This window comes from Quercus robur, chromosome 3 (assembly GCF_932294415.1).
Source record: "Quercus robur chromosome 3, dhQueRobu3.1, whole genome shotgun sequence".
Taxonomy (NCBI): Eukaryota; Viridiplantae; Streptophyta; class Magnoliopsida; order Fagales; family Fagaceae; genus Quercus; species Quercus robur.
In genome coordinates, this window is record NC_065536.1 from 10,381,825 (window position 1) to 10,402,296 (window position 20,472).

At 37.4% G+C, this 20,472-nt stretch overlaps 2 long non-coding RNA genes across 2 annotated transcripts; both read left to right on the plus strand.

Annotated features, from left to right (window-relative positions):
• Positions 1-2,093: 2,093 nt before the first annotated feature.
• On the plus strand, positions 2,094-3,132 carry LOC126717016 (uncharacterized). Its single transcript, XR_007652383.1, has 2 exons — positions 2,094-2,673; positions 2,801-3,132. It is a non-coding gene; the product is annotated as an uncharacterized LOC126717016 (long non-coding RNA).
• A 9,302-nt stretch (positions 3,133-12,434) lies between these two features.
• LOC126717018 (uncharacterized) lies at positions 12,435-19,232 on the plus strand. Its single transcript, XR_007652385.1, has 3 exons — positions 12,435-13,204; positions 14,516-14,639; positions 16,811-19,232. It is a non-coding gene; the product is annotated as an uncharacterized LOC126717018 (long non-coding RNA).
• Positions 19,233-20,472: the final 1,240 nt, after the last annotated feature.

A 20,472-nucleotide genomic window follows, 5' to 3' on the forward strand; every position in this document is an offset into this window, starting at 1 on the left:
GCTGTGTGTTGCCAGAGTGCTATTGTGCTGTCCATGTGATACAGCATTGAAGTGCAGGTTTGGATGCTTTACAGATGTGCTGTTTAGTCTCCTTGTTATCTTTAGCTTTAAAGGTAGCGAGAAGGTTGTGTTGTTAGTCCACTTTTGCTTTGCAAATTTCTTTGGTTTTGTAGTAAGATTTGTAAATTGGGTGTTGTAGTAGGGAGGTTCCCTATGCTAGTACCTTCCCTTCTCTGGTTTTTGGGGTTTTTCCCTATGTACTCTGTTTTGTTTCAATGAATATAAACTGAATTAACAAATAATAATAATAAATTACAATTTAAAAATTGTGGTTTGGCGGTGTCAAAATTTAATCCCCAAAGTTTCATTTGCTACATTTATAGTTCTGTAGTTTGTACTCTTAGGACTAAAAAGAAACTATTAGGGTTCTATTTAAAGTAATAGACTTTATATTTTGTGGACAAATGTACCCTAAATTATCTAAGTTTAGCCATGAATGAGCAATACTAGTAATAATTAGTTGTCAGCACTTCCATGCAATTAAAAAAAAGCATGTGAAGTAAATATCAGGATATTAAATTTCTATTTGTCGGAGCCATGCAATTGAGAGAAACAGGACCAACATTGAAAACCTCACCTCCAACTAAAAGATTGATTATAAAGTTGGTCCACAAATTTGATCTCTTTACACACTATATTCTTTTACTTTTTGTTTGGGTTTGTTTCTTAACCTGGTTCGGCACACAGGTTTGTTGAAGAGGAACTCCAACTCCAAGGAAACAGCCAAGTCATTGTGGTGAAATTTCCCACTAGTTTCCTATTTGGTCATTATCAGTTTGCTAGTTAGCCTTTCCTTGACTCTTTGAAAATATTTTTTAATAGGTAATATATAATAGAGCTCATGATATAATGATATTGTCAAGTGAATTAGAGGAAGGCTCCAGATCCACAAGCTACCAAATTCTGGAGCTTCTTATGTTATAGCTGCATCTCTCTTTTTCTAGGTAGAATAAGGTACATTCTCTTTGAAACCCTCAATTAGTTTTCAATTATTATATTTGCCTCCATGCCTATGGAGCATGATTGAGTTTCAAGATTTGTGTTAATAGATCATGATATTTTGAGATCTATGTTTTTGGATCATGCTAATTTAATATTTGTGTTCCTAGTCCTACTGATTTGCTGCTAAAAAGTATTGTTTGAGGTGGATCTAGGTTCACATTTTAACTTCAAAAGTCAAAACTCACAAATTCATGTCTCAAATTATCACTTTTGTTTACTATGTAAGTAAAATAATTAATATATTTCCAAAAACTTAATATGACTCTAGGCTGATGTACTTAAACACCACCCCCCCCCCCCCCCCCCCCTTCTCAGTTTTCCTTTTTCTTTTTAAATGACTCTAGGCTGATTGGAATTTGAAATAATTCAAAAAAGTAGTGTATATGATTATAGCATGAAACCAAGCTCTGACATATATAATGCTTCAGAAGACTTAAGAATTCAATGGACAAGGTGTCCAAGGAAAATTTCTTAAGGTACAAAAAATTTGTTGATCGAACTAATGAACCATAATGTCCTAGTTGGTCTAAACTCTCATACATGTCCAAATTGCTCAAAGATGTATATCATGAGTTATGAGAATGGTCATAGAACATGTTTGATTTCTTATATAGTGTATTATGTTTCAAATTCTAGTGATTCATTTTTTACGTAGTGGTAGAGTACAACCAATTTCAAACTCTAAATTGTGCATGACCCTTGATCTCTAAGAAAAAAGATTGATTAATGGCCTCCAAGCATCTTGATTTACAGCAATATTATAGCCTCTTCATGTCATAACTTATAATGTGTATATTAATATTTCTATCTGTAATCTAAAGGTTTGGTGGACAAGATGAATTTGTGTTTGAAAATGAAGAGGAAAGCAACATAGGAGACATCTTTTATGAAGAATGGAAGACTATTATTAGAAAAGCTAATTACCTTTTGCAATGGGAAAGCAATTCTATTTGTGTCTCCTCTGCTGAGGAGCTCATAAGAGCAACAAACAACTATGACCATTGTCAATGTATTTTTCCGGGTAGAGATTTTAAGTTATTCAAGGGTTCTCTAGAAGACCACTTACTTTCTGTTAAAAAGTACTACACTGAAGAAAAAGGATTTTCTGTTATGGAGGAAGTTACACTAGGCATTATTAAAGACATTGTGGTGGGATTGCAAATAAGTGTCCACCAAAATGTTCTAAAACTCTTAAGATGCTGCTTGGAGACTAAATATTTAACTCCAATGTATGAATTTGTCAGGTATAAAATTCTCTCCAATTATATCAACCCAACTAGGTCAATCCACTTTGAGCCCTGAACATGGAAATGCAGGGCATATTTAATGCCGTTGCATATCTTCATACTTCATTTTCCAAGTCTGTTATCCATAGAGATATTAGGTCAGCCATCATTATATTATAACAATGTTGCCAAACTGATTGATCTCTCACTCTTATCTATTCCTAAAGGTGAACTGCATGTATTTGATGCCGTACGTGAGAGAAGGGGTGTGGTGCACCTGAATATGTTGCTACAGGCTATATAACTGAGAAGGTTGATGTGTATATTTATGGTATGCTCCTACTTGGGCTCTTGGCTGGATGGATGTTAATTCTCCACAGTACAGGTATAGTCCCTCCTTTCTACCAATGTTGGTGGGCCCATGCGATAAACAAAATTGGTTGATTGAAATCATAGATCCTATGTTACTAAAAGAAGGAATTAATCAGGAACATTTTCTTGCTTTTGCACAGATTGCCTTGAGTTGCATCTCTGATACAGCAGAAGATAGGCCGACAATTATTGATGCAGGGAAACAACTCGGTGAATCTTGAGTCTGTCTCACCTCCTTAGTTTATCTTAGCTCTATCCTGGTTGATTAACATTCAAGATATTCTATGCTCTATATAGCATCTGAATGCACAAACTTGTCACCAAGACTGGAGTCACTGAATAAAATGGCAATCATGTGTACGATAAAACCATGGTTTGATTTCCATTGGGCAGCTAGAGTGGACTGTAATAAGACCTCTTATTTTTATTTTTGGATGGATTGGGTTGAATAAACTTTCTATCATTGCATGTAGTATTTTCTGTTCAATAGGAAAGTATCTCTTATGACAGGTATCTCAAATCAGCCATGTACGGGTAGTCTCCATTGCATTACCAGTCTTTTTTTTTTTTCCTTTTTCTTTTTTTTAATACTCCATTGCATTATTAGTCACTTTTGCTTACTAATGTCACTAAAATTTCTTCATAAAGGTGACCGGTCAATGTTATAAGACTTTTAAGTCTTAACGACTCAAAAGTAAATTATGAATGTGACATAAATCGATATAGATCAATATAATTTACACCAATGATTACATTATTATATACTATAATTATATTGCAATGATTTCATTTGAACACCAATAGTAATTGACCCAGTAACTCTTTAAAATTCATATTGAGTTTTAAAAAATAAAATAATTCAGGCAGCTTTAGTAATCTACTTGCTGGCAAATAGCCTAATTTATATTTATCCACTTTGTTGATTTCATACTGGAAATAACATGCTTATATCTAAAAAAAAGTGATACTGATACAAAAAACTTCCATTTTTGTAAAATCTACGAGAGGTTATGATAGACAGTCTTACCCCCAATCTTTTTTGGAGAAGCTAATTCCTAAACTCAAAACTGCTACTTTTTGTTTTTGATGGAGGATACTTGTCATCACATCAAGATCCAACCTCAGAAAGCCTTGGTAGTTGTCTAGTAGTTTTAAAGGCCTCATGACATCCATGAAATATTGAGTTCAAATCTCTACCCTTGATTTTTTGGGCCCCCAAGGGATTCCTCCAATTAAGCCAATCTATTCTAATTTAAACTAGGATAAGATCTCTTCTTATTTAAATACTACAATTTTTATAGATCACACAAATTCAAATAAATGCCATGTGTCTCACATCTAATTAAAAATTGGAATTTTAATGGGAGTGAATCTTAGTCCAATTTTTTTTTAATTTAAAATTTTATTATCGTTAATTGATTTTTTTTTTTTTGAGAATGAATTGAAATACAAAGTTCAATGAAAAACTTATCGATAATATCGTAGTCCAAAAAATTAGTTTTACATTTTCAAGTTTTTAATAGATTTTTATAATGAACAATTTTATCACAATAACAAAGTTTATGTTGTATGAAATAAATAAACTAAGTATATAAATAGTTAAATAAGCTTCTTCTTCTTTTTCTTTTTTGCCAAAATGGAATAATACATGAGCAATTCGACTCAACTAATTAATATCCTTGCCAAAAGCCTTGTAACTCAACCGATTGACATCTCCTAACTAGTGTTTCCAATTAAAACATTCAATATTCAAATTTACTTACTCCAAGGCCCCAATCAGACCCAAATATCATACTATCAAAAAAATAAAATATTGGTAACCTTACCAAGAGTTTTTCATGAGTTGGAAAAAATAGAAGCTAATTCTAAGATAATGCCTAAACATTCAATTTTTTTCTTTAAGAAAAAAAAAAAGGCAAAACTACACTATTGATCCCTGAAATTTACCATATGTATGTAATTAGTCATTTAAGTTTCAAGTGAGTGTTATTGGTCTCTTTGGTCTAAAAAATGAGTGATGTTAGTCCTTTTATTAATTGTCACTAGTTTTATTGCTTACGTGGCTAACGGAATAGTAACGTGACATCTTGTTAACTAATGTGACTCTTTTTAGTATAATTCCCCACGATGAATTTAACGTAGTTTCCACATCATTAACTCATTAATTATTATCTAATAGAAAATAAAATAAAATCCCTTGTTGTTTCCATCCTTAGTCCCACTCTCGTCTTTGGTCTTTGCTCAATCTACAGTGATCACCTCTCAATATCATGTCGCTATCAATGAAAACAATCTAGGTGAGATCCACTGTGAAAAATCAAGGCGATTAATAGCCTATAGGCTCCTCAGAATCTGAAAGAAGTGCAGAAACTCACTGGCATGATCGCAGTGTTGAACCGGTTCATATCACATTCTGCAGACCGATGCCGACCTTTCTACCTCTTAATAAATAAATGGAAAGGGTTTGAGTGGTCAGAGGATTGTGTCCTGGCCTTCCAGCAACTCAAAGGATACTTGTCGCGACCACCCATCATGTCTAGCCCTAAGGCGGACGAGGTACTATTCACATACATAGCAGTAGCCCCTCATGCTGTAAGCCTGGTACTGATACGGGATGATAATGGAATACAGCGACCAATGTATTACGTAAGTAAATCATTACATGAGGCTGAGGTACGCTACTTACCATTGGAGAAAGCAATTCTGGCAGTAGTGCATGCCACGCAAAAACTCCCTCATTACTTTCAGGCACACCAGTCATTGTTCTAACCCAGCTTCCCCTTTGATCGGTGCTCCGAAGCGCCGATTACACGGGAAGAATCGCCATGTGGAGCGCGATCTTGGGTGCTTTTGACATTAAATACATGCCTAGGTCCTCTGTAAAGGGTCAAGTCCTCGCGGATCTAGTCACAGAATTCGCTAAGCCTTCTGTGGAAACAGTAACACAAAGGGAAAACATGGATGGAAAATCGGTTGGCATAATCTCAGCTCAAGAAACCTCGCGTTGGAAGGTCTATGTGGACGGCGTAGCCAACCGAAAAGGATCTGGGATCGGGCTAGTTCTGATATAGCCCGAAAGTATTACCATTGGAAAATCGATAAGACTCGGATTCTCAGCTACGAACAACGAAGCCGAGTATGAGGCCTTGCTTCAAGGAATGAGGATGGTTCAAAAATTGGGCGGAAAGGCAATGGAAGCGTTCTCGGACTCCAAATTGGTCGTTGGCTAAATGATGGGTGAGTTAGAAGCTAGAGATGCTAGAATGCAAGAGTATCTCGGTTAAGTCAAACGCCTGCAGTCAGATTTTGAATCCTTTAACCTGACGCATGTTTCTAGAAGTGGGAACACACATGCGGATTCGTTGGCCACTCTTGCCACGTCCTCTGTGCATGATCTGCCACGAATGATCCTTGTTGAGGATTTATGCCAAACAAGTTCAATCGGAAGAGACACAGCTCAGATCCATCAAATTAGAAGGAATCCCAGCTGGTTGGATCTTATAGTGAACTTCCTCAAAGACGATACATTACCAAAAGGAAAATTGGAGGCCGAGAAGATACGGAGGAATGCTCCTCGGTTCTGGTTGTCAGAGGACCATAAGCTATACCGGCGTTCCTATTCTGGACCATACCTATTATGTATACACCCAGAAGAATCCGAGTCCTTGCTCGAAGAACTACATTAGGGGATTTGTGGAAGTCACACAGGAGGAAGATCGCTGGCGCACAGGGCACTAACCCAAGGGTACTGGTGGCCTAACATGCAGAGAGAGGCCTAAGAATATGCAAAGAAGTGTGATCAATGCTAGAGATTCGCCTCAAATATCCACCAGCCGGATGGAGTCCTTAACCCCCTCTCTAGCCCCTGGCCGTTTGCTCAGTGGGGTCTTAATATTGTCGGTCATTTCCCTAAAGCAGCAGGAAATAAGCAGTACATAATAGTCGGCACCGATTATTTCACCAAATGGGTAGAGGCTGAACCTTTGGCCAACATCAGGGACGTGGATGCCAAGAAATTCATTTGGAAAAACATCATTACGCGCTTCGGAACTCCTCACACCCTCATCTCGGACAACGGTCTTCAATTTGATAGTAAAAACTTCAGGGAATACTGCTGCGACTTTGGGATCACAAACCGATATTCCACTCCTGCCTACCCCCAAGGAAACGGGCAAGCCGAGGTCGTGAACAAGGTCATAGTGAATGGGCTGAAAAAGAGGTTGGATGATGCAAAGGGGAGATGGGTGGAAGAGCTCCCCCACGTTTTATGGACTTATCGAATGACGCTGCGACGGTCAACGGGCGAAACTCCAATGACTTATGGGGCTGAAGCCATACTCCTACTTGAGAACAGCTTCCCCACATTGAAATCTAGCACTTTTACCCCAAAAATCAATGACGAGTTACTAGGGAGAAGTCTAGACTTAGCTGAGGCAAAAAGGGAAAAAGTGATGATCCATATGGCCCGTTATCACCAGAAGCTAAAGCAGGAGTATGATGTTAATGTAAAGCTGCGACCTTTGAGTCTAGGCGACCTCGTGATGAGAAAGATTCTGGGCAGCGTTAGGAACCCTTCCTGGGGTAAGCTGGGACCCAACTGAGAAGGACCGTATCGCATCACTTCTGTGGCCGGAATAGGTGCTTATTACCTAAAAAACTTAGATGAAAAAACTGTACCTCACCCGTGGAATGTAAATAATCTAAGAAGATATTATTATTAATGAAAACAGCTCTGTCTATGTTTTGTTTCATGATCATCGCATATCTATTGGTCAACTTCCATCTATCTAAGTTTTAAACAGAACCTAAGTCCTGTATGGCTCCTCGGACCACAGACTTTGGGGAAATTAATAACTTATGGCATCTATCCAAGTTTTAAACAGAACCTAAGTCCTGCATGACTCCTCGGACCACAAACTTTGGGGAAATTAATAACTTATGGCATCTATCCAAGTTTTAAACAAAACCTAAGTCCTGCATGGCTTCTCGGACCACAGACTTGGGGGAAATTAATAATTTATGGCATCTATCCAAGTTTTATGGCTTCTCGGACCACAGACTTAGGGGAAATTAATAACTTATGGCATCTATCCAAGTTTTAAACAGAACCTAAGTTCTGCATGGCTCCTCAGACCACAGACTTAGGGGAAATTAACAGCTTAAGGCATCTATTCCAGTGTTAAACAGAACCAAAGTTCTGCATGGCTCCTCAGACCACAGACTTAGGGGAAATTAACAGCTTAAGGCATCTATTCCAGTGTTAAACAGAACCTAAGTCCTGCATGGCTCCTCGGACCACAGACTTAGGGGAAATTAACAACTCAGGACTCCTGTGCAATTTTAAGGTGCGTTTGTAGTTTCGTATAATAGCATTTATTGTTCTAAGTTCGCCGCACGGCACTGCCTTTTCTCATTTGTTTATATTGGTAGAATCTTAAGGATTGCTGCAAACATCAACTAGAGGAACAGTAACATTAACTTTGAACAAAGCAATGAAATTATATCCACATCAGTCATAAATACAAAAAGAGAAATGGGAAAAGAACATTCTATATTAATAAGTCGAGAATAATACAAAGGGAAGTCTTTACAAAAGAACAAAAGGTAAGACAACTCCTGTTTTTAAAGAAAATACAGTAATAAAAACAATTGGAGCTAAGCCTTAGCAGGAGGATTCTCTTTCTGCTCTGCTTGAGGAGGGGGAACGCCTTCAGCTTGGGAATCTACCCCTAAGCCCTCGGAGACTGATCCCTTAGCAGGATCCTTGGCCTTATCAACTAAAGGGATGGCATCAGGAATAACCGTAGCATGTTCAGAAGCTTCGGTGGCACCATTTGGGATCTCTCGGATCTCAGGAGGGAAAAAGACCTTTTCAGGCAACCTTAAGGCTGAGTCCGTGGGAATCCTTACAACATCAAGGGCATGCGCCCATGAGATGCTGCAATAATCCCTGTATACCTCTGGTAGCTCCTCGGAAAGCCTGGCTTCAGTCTCCTCCGCCCCCAGCTGATAAGAGGCTTTCTTCTCAGCCTCGGCTGCTTCCCTAACTAGCTGAACCTCTTCTTTAGCCAGCCAGGCCTCCTCCACAGCTTTCTGTAATACGGCTGTAAGATCCAACACTTTTTTCCTTTTAGTGGCAAGGTCGGTCTCGGTCACGAATAGTTTTTGGCGCTGGTCTTCGGCTTGGGTTTCAGCATTCTTCAGTCCAACCTCAGCACTCCTGCGGCCTTTCTCAACCTCTTTGAACTTCTCATAAGTTCAAAATTCTCTTGCTTAAAGGACCTTACAGACTTCTCCACCTCGGCACGAGACAGAGCCTAACTTCAGCTAATTTGCGGTTGTCATGGCAATATTCCTCGGCCACAAACACTTGCTGAGTAATCTGTTCACAAAACAACAAAACGATACGTTAAAATGTGATAGGATCTAATGATGTTATCAAAGGTAAGACAAATTGCTTTACCATTGCAAGGTCCCTCTTCAGGGATAGGAAGAGCTCAGGCTGTGAGAATCGCCTGTAAGCTTCCATGTCCCGGGAAAGGAGCACAGGTTGCTCTAGTGCCTCTACTATATATCCCGCTCGACCCCTATTGTATTCTCGGACCGAAGCGGTGTAAGGAATGGCAACCCCGTCTACCTCGAGCTTCGAGCTCCAAGTACGCGGATTAACACGCACTTCGGCTCGGTCCCCTTCCTCCCGGCTTTCTACAGGGGGAGCCCTTTTATTCCTTTGCCCCCAAGTTGTTTTTTGCAGGCTTATCCGGGCGGGGGCCCACCTCGCCTTCCTCAAGGGTTTCAACCGGCCTTTTCTTCTTCAGGTCCGAGTTAACTTTTAGGCCGAGATCAGGAGGGAGCTGAGGAGCAACGGGAGGAAGAATAGGGGTCTGGGACTGGGAGGACACCTTTGACGATTGACCTTTACCTCGGGAGGCCATCAACTCTTGTAGGCTTTTTCCTTTATTGGAGGCCATATTATATACCTCGTCGTTTGAGGAGTCGTCTGAGTAGGTTATAACTATTGGCACGCCAACCACTGAATTTCGGTCCTGCTCTCCCTCGGGATCTAAAAGCTCAATCAGAGGAGCTTGGGGAATATCTTCTTCGAAGTAGAACTCGTCTATCTCCTCCTCTAGAGAAAGACGAGATGATTCAACTTCTTCTTCAGCTTGTGCGGCAACTTCGAGATTATCTGGTGGAGGCAATTGCGCAACTGGTGGAGGATTTTGAATGCGGGGCAAAATTATTGGCCTGAGATCGTTTCGGGCTAAAAACTTGGGCTTGGACACATCGATCCTAGCTAACCTCGGACTACCAGCTCTTATGGCATTGCCAATGTCTTGGAAGGCGCAGAATAGGGGTTGGTAGCCCAAAACCAGATGAGCCGCGCGTAGTTGCCCGTCCTCGTTAACATAGATTTCTGACCTCAGAAGATAGCTCAAGGCCGGAACGTTTACGTGGCTCAGCCGAGGAGCAACATGAGCTATCTGCAAAATAGCCGAGGAAGAGATTGTGGTCAAGTTATAAAATTTTTTGATTCTTAAACAAAAAAAGGGGGGGGGGAATGAATCTAAAGAGCTAAGCCCCCTCCCTAAAGAATTGGCCCTAGAGGCGCCGCACCTAGAGTTCCTACCCGAGTTGGACAATGAATACCATCGCTCCACTCTCCTGAGGCAATGAGGAAATCATCCTTCATAGTTTTATTGGATATGGGGAGGCAGGAGATTAGCCTAACGATCTCGGACCGAGATTTAAGATAATACCCCCCCTTCTCGATGTAGTGGCATTCATACAGATGAACTACATCGTGCCAAGTAAGGCCTAGACCCATCCGCTCGTTCAGAACATTTATGCTGCCTAAGATCCTGAACATGTTTGGAGCGCACTGATGCAGCATCAACCTATGGTTGAACAAGTAGTCCTGGGTAATCCTACGCATGGGAAGTGTCATTCCTCCTTTTATAAAAGCAATCATGGGAATGACGACTTGACCCACGTCTCTATCTGTTAATACTCCTTCTAGGGGATAGTACTGCAGAACTACCCCCGGTGGGATATGATATTTTGCCCTAAAAGCCTCCATGGCAGCCGGAGTATCTACTAGATCCTTGAATCTACCCATCTAAGTTAAACCGGAGGGACGGGAGAGAAAACCGAAGTGAAAATTGAAAGCCGAGGAGAAATTTGAAGCAACGAAGCGAGTGGAACTTACGGGTATCCCTGCGACAATCTCTGAAACACTTGGAAATCTCTTCAGGAAAGGACGCCTCGCAAAAATAGTTATAGAAATCCGAAGGTCGGGAGTGGTCGTGTATGTCTGAGCACTGGAGTTCTCTGGAGTTCTTTAAACTTCTTATATGTTGGTGAACAAAAAGACAAACAAGTCTCCTTAAGGCTTTATATAGCAAGGGGGAAAAAGGGAATTGTTCCCGCTCAAGAGCTCTAGGAAGAATGTCAGTCGTTAGATCTGCACCTCGCCGTTAGATAGGGGAGACATGAAGCCGCCTGGAGTAAATAGTCGCGTCTCGTAAATTGTAGCGTGTCAAAAGTAACTGCCCCCACACGTGTGAATTAGGAGCTAATTAATTTCATCATTTGTAATGTTAAAACCCCGTTTTTCTACTCGGAAGGAGATAAAAAACTGGAGTTTTGAGGGGCTATTGTGGGGACCAACCCAAAATAACAAGCTGGGCCCTAGGCCCGTCCGAGAATGCAGCCCATCCGAGGAGCCAGCGTGACCCAAGCAATCCTTATTCAGGCCCACTAGGGCAAAGAAAACATGTTCGAGGAGTAATTTCTCCTCGGATACTGCAAAATCCGGAGTAAAAGTACATCCAAGCCACTACAGTCCATCTTCTAGATACGTAAAAAGGAAGGAAACTCAAAATATCTCAGCAAAGGCTGCCACCACTATATTAAATGCATTACAACTACTCTCCTGGCCGCATTAATGTGGAGAAGACCCTTGCACAGTGCTATCTTGGCTACCGCAACTCACAAAGAACTGAGAGAGGTGTCTGATGGGACAGGTGCTCAAGTGGGGGTTTGGATGATCAACAAGTGTAAGGCCCAGATGATTGGAAATGACCTATATAATATGTAAAAGTCCCCCAAGAGAGAGGGGACAAGAAAAAAGAAAAGGAGAGAATACTGTAGCATGGAGAGGAGTCTTACTGCATTGATTTGTATCTATTAATTAAGTTTTTAGCTCTATCATTCCAGGTGACCTTTCTACACAATAGCATTTGTTCTTGTTCGTGTGTTTCCTTAACCCATGCAACAATCCGTCTAAATTTACTTAAACCGAGTTCTTTAACCCATATTCTACAAGAATTCATTGTGTTGGACTTTTTAGACCAAGGCTTGTAACAACAAGAATTTGGTTACTAAATTGTGCCCCTATACATTGCATCTGTTACATTACCATGCGAGTTTTATGGTTATATGAAAGTTGAAAAAAAAAAACACTTTGCCCACATTTTCATTTTGTATTTATTATTATTATATATCATTCCAATATATATTATAATTTTTTATGTGAAATCTTTTATATTTTCTTTTGGGATTTAAAATTTTCCTTTTCAATTAATAGAGGAATATTTAAGTAATTTTAACTTAATTATCAAAAACAAAAACATAAATAAAAAATAAAATACTTGTAAGCTGTAACCCAATTTTGTGACTTTGTCAGTCAATGAGGTTGGTAAGCCAATTTCTTCACTTTAATAATCGAAGGAAAAATCTTGAAGAAACAAAAGAAGAAAACACTTTCTCTATTTTCCAAAAGCAAAAACACAACCTAAAAAAAAAAAATCCCTCCTAGTCAGTTCCAACTTTTAAGCACCGCATTATAGAGAACTTTTTTTTTTCACTGATGTATTAAATGCTTGGCCGTGTACAGAGATTGCGTATTAAAGTGCTTTTACGAAACGGGTTTTGGGATTTTTGTGTATATTTGGAAAAGCATCTGAAAGGTGGGTTTTGATTGGGCAAGTTGAATAAGGTCCAAGAATGGTGATTCTGAGGGATTTGCTTCTTGAGTTTTTCTGGGTTTTGGATTTCCGGAGTGGGGTTTTCTGATATTTTGTAGTTTTGATCAAGTATCAATTCAGTGCCTCTGATAGTTTGGAGGAAATTTTGGATGATCTAGAACTGAATTTGGTGATTTTCAGGGATTTTGGGATGTGGGTTTTTGATATTTTTTGGTCTTGATCAACTATTATTTCAGGGCATGTGATATTTTTTGGAGGTTTTTTTTTTGGATGATCAAGAACTGAATTTGGTGAGTTTGAGGGGTTTTGATTATTGGGTTTTGCTGGGTTTTGGATTTTCTGAAGTGGGTTTTTGATATTTTGTGGCCTTGATCATAATTCAGTTGAGGGCAAGTGAAATATTGGGTTATTGTAGTTCAATTTAGGTTAGTGTTGAGGGTTTTCTATTGGTGGTAGTGAAGATGGGGAAGACAGCTTGAAGAGGGAGCGGCTTGTTTTTCTTCTTACATAGACAATGATCAAAACATCGATATTGATGTTGCTTTCCCTTACATTGTAAGGGTTCTTTTATTGATGTTTTATGTTGATCCTTTTATGGTGTGATCAATGCAAATTTGGTTGCTTTTTGAGAATTTGCGTTTGGATGTTTTTATCATGGATTGCACTTGTAAGCTTGAGCTAAAGTCCTAAACAAAGAATGAAAATAAAAATATAAAATAGAGCTGGAGTGTGAACTAGTGATTGATGGTTGGGTGGTTTTGAGAATTCTGATGGATCACTAAATGCCACATGCATTGGAATTTTTATTTCCTTTTATTTGTTTGCTGAGATAACTAAGGAAAATGTTTGATTTTCATTGTTCATATACTGGTTTTTCATTATACAACAGACTCATGTCAACAAATTGTTGGATTAGGAGGATGTTGCTTTCATGGATAATAAATGATTATGAGACTAGGTTAAATCAGGGAATTGCTTCAAGGATTATCACTGTTGATGTGTAGTTTATCAAATGAAAAGATTTGTATGTTTTATTTCTTTCTTTTCTATTTTCCTGCATCTTCTCAGCTAGCAAAAGCATTTAGAAATTAGTTGTGTAATAGAATACAACTAACTCATGGGAATATATCGTGTTTTCTATTATTTCTGTTTGTGTCTAGAGACATTGTTGGTCATGTGGTTTTACAGTTCATACCAATGCTGCTCTTCATTAGATGCCTCAAGTGATTTACAAATTTTTTTTGGCTTGATTAATAGTTCAATTGATGTGAGTTTTGCTGGACTTTAAGTTAATGTGATACTAACCTCGTCTCATCTATATTGGATATTGTTTCTGCTGGGACTTCTTACTTGCTTTCAAAGGCTGATCATCATCTCAAGCTTGAATGAGGTTGCTTCTGTTAATATTTATCAAAAAGTTAACTAAGACCGTCCAAACCGTTTGGATTTATACCTCCAAATATAAAATATCAGAAGATATTTTTGCTGTCACAACTTATCACGTTGAGGATGGAATAGCCATAGTTGTCACACCCTGACTAGATTCCAGAAGAAGGAAAGAGATATTTACTTTGAACAGTATTTAAATGATAGGGGGTGCCACAGGCCTAGATCCCCAACAGAGATATTTGATATGGGTTTGGTGGTGAGAGCCTAGGTTGCCAAACCTAAAACTTGTGTCAGAGAATATATTGATCATTATTTCTCAAGTTAGGCTGTGGTTGTATTGGCTGCATGAGGAATGTAGGTGCTTTGGATGTGAATTAAATCATACAGAGACACACTGAAAGCAGGAAGAGTTTCCACATGCATTGGGAACATCATTTATTATAGCTGTTTGACCCTTTGAAAATTTTTTTTTGATAGGTACTATATAATAGAGCTCGTGATATTGTCAAGTGGTTAAGAGTAAGACTCCAGATACACAAGCTACCAAATTCTTTAGCTTCATATGCTATAGCTGCATCTCTCGTTCTCTGGGTATTACGAGGTACATTCTCTTTGAAACCCTCAGTTTTCAATTATTATATGAGCCTCCATGCCTATGAAGCAGGATTGAGTTTCATAATTTGTGTTATTAGATCATGATATTTTTAGATTTATGTTCCTGGATCATGCTATTTTAATATTTTTGGTCTTAGTCCTACTGATTTGCTTCTATATAATTAAGTATCGTTTGGGGTGGATCTAGGTTCATATTTCAACCTCAAAACCATAGACTCATGTCTCAAAAAATTATTATTTTTGTTTAATCTTTAAGGGAAGTAATTATCATAAATTTATTTCATAAAACCTAAAATATTACTCTTGGCTGATGTACTTAACAACCCCCCCCCCCCCCCCCCCCCCCCCCCCAACCCTCTGTTAAAAATAGAAGAGTCCATAGGCTGATTGGATCGTGAAATAATTCATCAATTGTAGTTTATATGATTATACAATGAAATCAAGCTCCGATATCTATAATGCTTGGTTTATCAAAAGAAAAAGGAAAAAAGAGAGAACTATAATGCTTGAAAATTCTATGAAATTCAATCCACCAGGTCTTCAACTCTTCATGGGAAATTCCATAATGACCTAATTGGTCCAAACTACGCTATGATGTCCAGAATTGCTCAAAGATGCAGATCATAATTTATGATAATGGTCATAGAACATTTTTTATAGTATAATATGCTTCAAATTCTTGTAATTTATTTTTTACTCAGTGGCAGGGTGCAACCGGTTTCAAAATATAAATTGTGGATGACCCTTGATCTCTAAGCAAAGATTGATCAATGACCCTTGATAATGCAATACTACCCATCTATATTGGATATTGTTTTTGCTGGGACTTCTTAATTCTTATGGGCTTTGATATTCAAAGGCTGATCATCATCTCAAGCTTGAATGAGGTTGCTTCTGTTAATATCTATCAAAAATTTAACTAAGACTATGTCCAAACCATTTAGATTTATACCCCAAATATAAAATATCACAAGATATGTTTGCTGTCATGTCACAAATTATCATGTTGAGGATGGAATAGCCATCATTTCCCAATTATCACACACTGACATTCCAGAAGAAGGAAAGAGATTACTTTGAACAGTCTCTAAATGATAGGGGATGCCACAAAGCCTAGATCCCCAACAGAGATATTTGATATGGGTTTGGTGGTGAGAGCCTAGGTTGCCAAACCTAAAACTGTTGTCAGAGACTATAGATCATTATGTCTACATCTCAAGTTAGGCTGTGGTTGTATTGGCTGCATGAGGAATGTAGGTGCTTTAGGTGTGAATTAAATCATACAGCGACACAATGAAAACTGGAAGTGAGCTTCATAGAGAGCATCATTTGTTGGTTTAACTGTTTCCTCTATATCTGGTAGTGAACTGCAATTAAATCTCCATCTGAACTTATTCTCTAATCAAATATGTTGCAAGAACATCAGTTCCATGTATTGCATTCAGTTGCTTCTCCTTTCTCTGATTTTGACTGTCAACCTGATGGTTCTTTTGTACTTTCTGAATATATTCCATATTGAAATGCCAATATACGATATAAACAAATGTATACTAGAAGTATAAATATATGTTCCAAGTTGCAACTGTGTCATTGAATTATATTACACCTTCATGTTTTGAAGTTGCATGTGGAGGTATAAAATTGTTACCAAGAATGGTGTTTTAGAAATTGACAGCCTTATTATGATTAAACACGTGGTTAAAATTTAGAAATTTAATTGGATTCCATTGGCAGCTCAATAGCCAATACATTAGTAGCCCTTTGAAATACTACTGAAGCAGAGAGGGGGAACATTTATGTTCATAGCGGTTTCTCATTCCCTGAAGCACAATTGAGAACAAAAAACATAGGATGCTTTCACAGAAATACAGAATAATTTCTTGGGTAAATTTCAATTTATCCCTTGTGGTTTGGCCTTGTCACAATTTAAACCACAGTTTCATTTGCTACATTTACACTCCTGTAGTTTGGAACTTGGAGTCTTTGGACTAAAAAGAAACTATTAGGGTTCTATTTAAATTAATAGATTTTGTATTTTGTGGAAAAATCTACCCTAAATTATCCAAGTTTAGCCGTGAATGAGCAATACTATTAGTAATAAGTTGCAAGCACTTTTTCTCTAAAAAAAAGAAGGTTATAATCTGGTCTGGCACACAGGATTGTTAAAAGAGAAAGTCCAACTCCAAGGAAACAGCAAAGTCATTGTGATGAAATTTCCCAGTTTCCTGCTTGGTAAGTTGACTTGTAAGCCCTTTTCCTCGACTCTTTGGGAAAAAAAAAACTATAGTTATTATTTAATAGAGCTCATGATATTGCCAAGTGGATAAGACTTCAGATACACAAGCTACCAAATTTTGGAGCTTCATATGTTATAGCTGCATCTCTCTTGCTCTGGGTACAACATGGTACATTCTCTTTGAATCCCTTAGTTAATTTTCAATTATTCTATATGCCTCCATGCCTATGAAGCAGGATTTGAGTTTTAAGTTTTGTGTATTTGTGTTTTTAAAGTAAAATTTCAGACATTTGGGATGTGCGGCTTGTGCCTCGATGCCTACTGCTATTTTTTTAATAATTTAATTATCAAGATTTGTGTTATTAGATCATGATATTTTAAAATTTATGTTCTTGGATCATGCTATGTTAATATTTGTGTTCTTAGGCCTACTGATTTGCTGCTATTTAATTAAGTATTGTTTGAGGTGGATCTAGATTCATATTTCAACTTCAAAACACACAGATTCATGTCTCATCAAATTATCACCTTTGTTTAATCTTTAAGGGAAGTAATTATCATAAAGCATTTCAGAAAACCTAAAATTACACCCCCCCCCCCCCCCCCACCTCTCTGTTTTTTAAAAAAGTCCATAGGCTGATTGGATCGTGAAATAATTGAATTAAGTGTAGTTTATATGATTATACAATGAGACCAAGCTCCCAGATTTATAATGCTTCAAAAGACTATGGAATTCAATTGACAAGCTGTCCATGGAAAATTCCTTAAGGTGGTATAAAACATTTGTTGATTGAACAAATGAAGCATAATGACCCTTTTTTTTTGAGAAGATAGGCATAATGACCTAATCGGTCCAAACTCTCATCTAATGTCCACAATTGCTCAAAGATGCAAATCATCAGTTATGCGAATGGTCATAGAACTTGTTTTTTTCCCTTATAGTGTAATATGCTTCAAATTCTTGAAATTTGTTTTTTACATAGTGGTAGAGTACAACCATTTTGAAAATCTAAATTGTGCATGACCCTTGATCTCTAAGCAAAGATTGATCAATGGCCCCCAAGTATATTCGCTTAGAAACAGATTATAGCTTCTTCACATCTTATCTTACCATGTTATATGTGTATATTGATATTCAAATTTGTAATCTAAATGGTTTGGTGGACAAGATGAATTCATGTTTGAAAATGAAGATGAAAGTTGAAGAGGAGATGTCATTTATGAAGAATGGAAGACTATTATTAGAGGAGCTAATTGCCTTTTGCAATGGGAAAAGCAATCCTATCCTTGTCTTATCTGCAGAGGAGTTCAAACGAGCAACAAACAGCTATGACAAGCATCAATGTATTCTATGGGAGTTTAAGTTATACAAGGATTCTCTGAAAGAACACTTACTTTCAGTTAAAAAATACTACACAGAAAAAAAAGAAAAGAAAAAAAAAAGATTTTCTGTTATGGAAAACATTACGCTTGGCATTATTAAAGACATTGTGGTGGGATCACAAATGAGTGTCCACCAAAATGTTCTACGACTCCTAGGATGCTGCTTAGAGACCAAATGCATTGATCCAACTGAGACAGTCTATTTTGAGCCCTTAGCATGGAAATGCAGGTTAAGGATCGCAATGGGCATAGCCGCATAGCTAATGCAGTTGCAAATCTCCATACTGCATTTTCTAGGCCTATTATCCATAGAGATGTTAGGTCGGCTATCACTATATTAGTTGAGAACAAAGTTGCCAAACTAATTGATTTCTCACGCTCAATATCTATTCCTAAAGGTGAACATGTAGAAGATGTTGTACGTAGCAGACTGGTGTATCTTGCACCCGAATGTGCACTTACAGGCTATATAACTGAGAAGGTAGATGTGTATATTTATGGTGTACTTCTACTTGGGCTTTTAGCTGGATGGATGTTGAACACTATATAGTGCAGGTATGGTAACTCCAATCTACCAATGTTGGTGAAGCCATATGCTGAACAAAATCGGTTGATTGAGATCATAGATCCAATGTTACAAACAGAAGGAATCAATCAGGAACAGTTTCTAGCTTTTGCATAGATTGCCAAAAGTTGCATCTCTGATAAAGCAGAAGATAGTCCAACAATCATTGATGCGACAAAACAACTCATGCAAATTTATGAGTTTTTCTCACCTCCTTAGCTTATCTTAGCTCTATGCATAGTGATTAACATTCAGAATATTATTCTATGATCTGTAGCATTTGAAAGCTCAAACTTGTCATCAAGGGTGGAGTCACTGATTAAATTTCCATGTCACAATGAGTCTCTAACATTCCAATTGAGTTTTCTTTTCTAATTTTATCTTTATAAATTCAAGCAGCCTTTTGTGATCTACCTGCCAACAAATAGCGGAATGTATATTAATCCATTTTGTTGATTTCATATGGAAATTGACATTTTTCATGTCTCTAAATTACATTCATTAAACTTATTAAAGTTAATGTCAACAAAAGATTAATCTAATCCATTTGAATTATGTGCCAAGGTGTTCGAAGTAGATTTCAAATTCACATTAATTTTGAGTCAAGCACCTCCAATTTGAAACTATTCTCAACTTGTAGTATAACTAGTTTCTCATTTAAATCTACTTCATATCCATTTGAAACTAATTTATATATATATATATATATATATATATATATATATAAAACCGAAGCTTCTGCTAGCACCACAATATTCCACGTCAGCACAATATTTAAAAAATAAAAAATAAAAATAAAAACATTATAACACCTCAAAACCCTAGCAACCTTACCCTCAAAACCCTAGCAACCTTACCCCTCTCTCAAGTTAAGAAATATAAAGCCACAGTTTCTGCAAGCTTTCTCTCTCCAAACGTAAATATCAAATTCAACCCCTTTAATTTCTCTTTATATTTTTGAGGCTTCTATAGAGTTATAGTGAGTTATGCTGATTTTGTTTTTTTTGTGTTTGTATAGATGATCATAATACTCCGGTATTCTAAGAAAAGTTTGTGTTTTCGTTAATTGAAGGCCTTAGAGAGATAAGTGTTGTAGTTTGGAACAGCAATATAAAAGACGATTTCATTGGCAGCGGAAAGTAATTACTTTGTCTCATATTTTTGTTTTTTGAATTGATTTTATGTGCTTTTTAGACCTTTTTGGATCAATTTTGTTAATTGGGTGTTTTTTTTTTTTTGATAAGGTCCAATTGGGGAAGGTTCTTTCAAAGAGTTACGACGACCGCACTTGGTATCTGTATACTAATAGTGGGGGGTAAGTGCTATAAATTACTAACCCTTTTAAGTGTATAATCTGTTTCTAAAATTATCTATAATATTTTGTCCTCCGAAAATTTTATCTCTTTAATTTTATTATATTGTGTTTCTTAAATTATAGACAGATTTTCTTTGTTTCTTATTTTCAATAATAAATCATTTTATTGCAATACCGGTAATTGTTTGAGAAATCCAATATGTTCATATCTCTATAGAATAGAGAATAGTAGAAGACAATTTTATTACAACTACTTAAATTGAGTTGACTTAATTCCGTACAATTACAAAGTATAACATGAAAGATAATGGAATTAATTG